Below are 5,629 nucleotides of genomic sequence, written 5' to 3'. Positions count from 1 at the left end.
TGAATTTTTGGGATGAAAACTTGAAGAATTGAGAAATCCCTTAAGAGCCACGGCATGAGCAAAGTGGAGCCGCAGCTAGGTGGGAAACAGAACCAATGTTTTGAAGGAAATCCTAGGGCCGCGGCATTGAAGAGCATCAACCCAGATTTCGTCGACACGGGCCGCGGCATGGCTAACTAATGTCGCGGCATGGAGAGGGCCTTTTGCCCAGGAAATTGGACACGGGCCGCGACATAGTGTATGTAGAGCCGCGGCCCGCCTCTTTAAAATTTGAAGTCCTAGGTTTTATTTTGGCGAAAGAGAAGAGAAAAGAGATACGTACGGACGAGGGAGAAGGGCTGGTTTTGAAGGCTCAGGCTTAGAGTATTTTTTTACATGTTTTTCTTCTTCTTCCTGATGTTATCTTTAATTTTTGTTGTGATTAGCATTATGACTATGAACTAATTTTCTGTTTAGGATGTTTAATTGAATGTAACGACCCAAATTCACTAATAAGGCTTAAGGGCCTTGATTAGTATGCCGGGAGGGCATGATGGGAATTATGTGTGATTATTATGATTAAGATGTATGATTATGATTTTAAGCATGTTATATGACTATGTGAATTATATTATGTGATAATTATGATATGTGAATTGTACTGTGTGGGTGCTGTGATACAAACGTGGTGCACGTGCCAAGGCGGTCCTAGGAAACTAGATAAAGGTAACTGGTGACTTGGTAACCTGTGTAACCATTAGTAACTATAGAAAGTAACAGGTTTCTTTGGGAAAGTGGTAGAATTGCAAAGTTAGGGAAAGGACAAATAAGCCCTTGAGGTCTAGTTAGTAAGTGATATTAATGGAGGGTTAAAATGGTAATTTGGTAGTAAATAGATGAGTTTGAGCTGAGGGAATAACATATACGTATAATATTTTGGAGAGGGGTTTATGCTAAATGGTGGAAACCTAGAATTAGAACAAAAAGGAGATAGAAAGGAGAAGCAGAAATCTAGACTCTTGGAAGGAGAATCAAGGGATGTCTGAAGTTATCAACCAAGTTTAGGCCAAGAAAACTCAGAGGTAAGATTTTGATTATGCTATATCCAAGTTTTAAGTCTGAATTTTAGTTAAGGAAGGTGAATTGAGATAAGTTGGTGGCTGGTTTTATGTAATTTCAGAATTTGGAAACCAAGGGGGAAGAAGGTCAAGAGCTGGAGGTTGAACCTATCACTTAAGGTAAGGTCTCTGTATGTTTATTAGATTTGTTTTGTTAAGGTTTAGGGAATTGGAAGTGTGGGTTGTGCTTGAATTCAAGTTGTGCATAACTTTTCTGGTTTGAGTTGTCAAGTGGGAATTCAAGAGTGAATTTTAGGATTGAAGGTGTGAGTGAGCTTAGGCATGATGTCTTTGGGTTGTTGTGAGGTTTGTTAGGGGTTTAGAGTTGGTTTTGGGACTTAGGATAGAGTTTGGGGTGAATTGGTGAGGTTGGAGCTCGGGAAAATGCGAAGGAAAACCCAGAAATCTGGGTCTGCGATGGTGTGCCGCGGCACGGCTTTTGCTTGCCACGGCCTAGGGGTCTCTGGAGGTGGGTGCCGCGGCACAAGGAATGTGGTGCCGCGGCACAAGGCAAATTTCAGGGAGTGATATTTTGCAATTTTTGACCTTTGCTCCGGGGGTTCGGGGGATGTCTCCGGGATGTTGTTCTAGGGTTTTGGGGGTTCCAAGAGTGTGGATTAGGTACCGGGAAGGTAGTCTTGGATTGGTTAATGACAAGGAATATTATATTTGTGTTTGATTAGGACTTTGGAGAAGCTCGGGATAGAGGACCGTGCTTGTGGCTACGTGATATCGGAAACCAGCGAATTGAAAGGTAAGAACACTGCACCCGAATGTATGATTGTGATGGGACTAAGTGCTCCCGAGAATTGTTTTGTGTCATCATTGGTATTATGCCAAGGGACACGTGTAAGCGGTCTAAGAGTACCGTTCATGAATTTAGCGCATGGGACGCGAATTGGCCACTGGGAGCCAGAAACGAAAGGATAACAGAGGGAGCAGCTTGTGAGCGCTAGCCCTGGTTATCATCTGTGCATTGTGTTATATGAGTTGAAATGCTCTGTATATGAAATACTTGACTATTGATATGCTTGAGTTTATGAGATGTTATAAGTGAGATTGATTTGACAGCTAAATGTGCATGCTCTATTATTGATATATGTTCTTGCTGGGCCTTGGCTCACGGGTGCTTCGTGGTGCAGGTAAGGGTAAGGGCAAGCTGGACCAGGCCTGAGGTGGAGAGCTCCGAGGTGAAATGTACATAGCCAGCCGTTCGATCACCACGGTCGAGGAGTGTGTCAGGACGGAGATTACCTAACCACTCATTTTGCCTTAGTATGGCTGTTGATGTATATAGACTTTGTAACTTTTGTAAATGACTTTTAAACTGTCATTTTTGGGATCCCTTGTACATAAACAATGTTTAGTAATGAAAATGTATCTTTTGAGACCAAAACTCTTTTAACCTTAGTTCCTCTACTATTTGAGTAACACGCTTTTACTTTAAATACTTGATTAGCAAGTTTGGCACATTATAAACACACAGTGTAACGGTCTTGGCTATCCAGGGCGTTACATTGAATCACTTGAATCCATGTTATGAACTAATGCAATTTTAATATTCTTCTTCTTCAATCTTTTTCAATTCCATATAACCTGTTTTTATAGATTGATTATTGATTGGCCATCTTTAGTCATATACATATGTTTTTTAAGTCAAAATCTGAGAAGTGAGATTTAATTCTGCTGTGGTTATATTGGACATAATTCTAATTTAGAACGAAAGTATCTGAATTAATTGTGTAACTGTTATTAAGTTGTCGAGATTAATGCTACCTTTGTGGTTCAATTTACCATAGAAATATAGGAAATTGTCACCTAGGTTGAGTTTATAATTCATAGTATGATTATAGACTGCTGTATCAACTTGTTAATTGAATTAGGTAAAAAGAAGAAGAATTTACACTTTGCATTAGAGAATAATAGGGAGGATAGTTGATGAGATTGAATATCCTAATTGTTTCTCAGTGATTAAATTAAAAGTTTTTCTATTAGTTGTTATTCCATTCAATTTTCAATTATTGTTTCTGCACTTTATAGTTTCTCTTGCTGCACTTACAAAAATCAAGAATTTCAATTCATCAAATAGAACAAGAAATTAATTGACTGGTAATTGGTAAATCAGTCCTTGAGGACGATACTTGGTTTTACCATTTTATTACGAATTGCGACTGTGTGCACTTGCATAGCAAAAAAATATCGCCACAAGTTTTTGGCGCCGTTGCCTGGGACTGAAAATAATTATCAATATCAGTCTAATTAATTTTTATTCTAATTTGATTTTAATTTCTCTTGTTTCTAATCTGCTTAGTTGCTTAATTTGTCTATCTCAGGTGAATTTTGGTATATGCGTGGCAGAAGAGGAAAAGACACACTTGTTCCTCTGAATCCTGAGATTGAAAAGTCTTGCAAGCAAGTCAGAAAGAACAAGAGGGAGGCCCAGAAATCTGTGAAGATGGCACAGAATGAAGGGGATGGCAGGAATGTTCTAATTCCTGGAATTGTACAAGGGGGTCAGGCTCAGAACAATGCTGAGAGGAGCCTGAGAGATTATGTGCTACCCACTCTGACGGGAGTACAAAATAGTATACGCCCACCAGCTGTAGAGGCCAAAAACTTTGAAATCAAGCCCGCTATTCTACAAATGGTGCAGTCCTCTGTGCAATTCAATGGGTTACCTTCTGAAGATCCTCACACCCATTTGTCAAATTTTCTGGAGTTGTGCGGAACCTTCAGATATAATGGGATGAGTGACGATGCAATTAAGCTGAGGCTTTTCCCATTTTCTCTGAGGGACAGAGCCAAAAGTTGGTTGAACTCGCTGCAGCCAAATTCTATTGTCACCTGGCAAGATCTAGCTCATAAATTTTTGTCTAAATTCTTCCCTCCGTCCAAAGCTGCTAAATTGAGGGGAGAGATCAATAACTTTTGCCAGAATGATGGAGAGTCACTGTATGAAGCTTGGGAACGGTTTAAGGAACTCCTGAGAAGATGTCCTCATCATGGCATTGAACAGTGGATGCTAGTACAGAATTTCTACAATGGTTTATGTCCTACAACCAGAACCATTATTGATGCTGCAGCAGGTGGCACTTTTATGAGCAAGAGTGCAACTGGTGCTTATGAGCTGCTAGAGGACATGGCCACAAACAATCATCAGTGGTCTGAGGAAAGATCATCAGGAGTTAGAAAGGTAGCTGGGGTGCATGAGCTGGATGCAATCACTGCTCTAACAGGGCAAGTAGCCTCTTTGACAAAGCAGTTACAATAGAGCAGTGTATCTGCTAATTCGATTCAGATGGCAGTGAGGTGTGAAATGTGTGGTGGTGCTCATTCTGTCGATCAGTGCCCTATCTGTATGAATAATAACACCCCAATGGATCATGCTCAAGTTCAAGCGGTGGGAAACTTTCAAAGGCCACTCAATAACCCATTCTCCAATACTTACAATCCTGGGTGGCGAAATCATCCCAATTTTTCGTGGAAGAATAATCAAGGCCAACAACCTCAGTTTCAGGGCCAATTTCATAATAACATGCCTCAGCCACCTATGCATCAAGCTTCATCATCACAACAGCCTAGGCCTTAACAATCAATGCCTCAACCTGAGAGGCCTAATGAACTGCAAGCTGCCTTGTTGGCTCTCACTAATACTCAGACTCAATTTATGACTGAGACCAGATCCTCTATTCGAAACCTTGAGACACAAGTTGGGCAGTTGGCCAATATGCTCAATAACAAACCCCAGGGAAATTTGCCCAGTAATACTGAAGTCAACCCTAAGGAGCAAGTTCAGGCAATTACTCTGAGGAGTGGGAAGCAAACTGAGCAGCCTAGACCTCCACAGGCAGTGGTTCATAATAAAGAGATGGGTGAACAGTCTGATTCAGAAAGGGTTACTAAAGACCATCAGCAGTCAAAACAAAGTCCGCCAGTTGTTATTGAGCAGCCAGTTCGAGTTCCATACCCTCAGAGGCTTAGAAAGACTACACTTGATAAACAGTTTTCTAAGTTTCTAGAGGTATTTAAAAAGCTGCACATAAACATTCCTTTTGCTGAGGCCTTGGAGCAGATGCCCAGCTATGTTAAATTCATGAAGGAGATTCTGTCAAAGAAAAGAAGGATGGAGGACTATGAGACTGTAGCACTCACTAAAGAGTGCAGCGCGATTTTACAAAGGAAGTTACCCCAAAAGCTGAGAGATTCGGGGAGTTTCACCATACCTTGCACCATTGGCAAGTTTGAATGCAAGCACGCCTTATGTGATCTGGGGGCAAGTATCAATCTAATGCCCTTATCTGTGTTTAAAAGACTTGGTTTGGGGGAGGCAAAACCAACAACTGTCACTTTACAACTCGCAGACCGATCATTAACACATCCACGAGGTATTATTGAGGATGTTTTTGTGAAGGTGGATAAGTTCATATTTCCAGCTGACTTTATTGTTCTGGACATGGAGGAGGACACAGATGTCCCAATTATTCTCGGTAGGCCATTTCTAGCCACAGGCCAAGCTCTTATTGATGTTCACA

At 41.0% G+C, this 5,629-nt stretch overlaps 1 long non-coding RNA gene and 1 other non-coding gene across 2 annotated transcripts; one reads left to right on the top strand and one right to left on the bottom strand.

Moving 5' to 3' along the window:
• The first annotated feature begins 1,729 nt into the window (after positions 1-1,729).
• On the top strand, positions 1,730-2,483 carry LOC133829115 (uncharacterized). The gene is made up of 2 exons (XR_009891539.1): positions 1,730-1,851; positions 2,240-2,483. It is a non-coding gene; the product is annotated as an uncharacterized LOC133829115 (long non-coding RNA).
• A 1,516-nt stretch (positions 2,484-3,999) lies between these two features.
• Positions 4,000-4,106, bottom strand: LOC133833489 (small nucleolar RNA R71). The gene has a single exon (XR_009892866.1). It is a non-coding gene; the product is annotated as a small nucleolar RNA R71 (small nucleolar RNA).
• Positions 4,107-5,629: the final 1,523 nt, after the last annotated feature.

The sequence above is a fragment of the Humulus lupulus genome, chromosome 4, assembly GCF_963169125.1.
Source record: "Humulus lupulus chromosome 4, drHumLupu1.1, whole genome shotgun sequence".
NCBI classification, from domain to species: Eukaryota; Viridiplantae; Streptophyta; class Magnoliopsida; order Rosales; family Cannabaceae; genus Humulus; species Humulus lupulus.
Note: the sequence above shows the minus strand (reverse complement) of the source record. Positions and strands in the feature narration are given on the sequence as shown.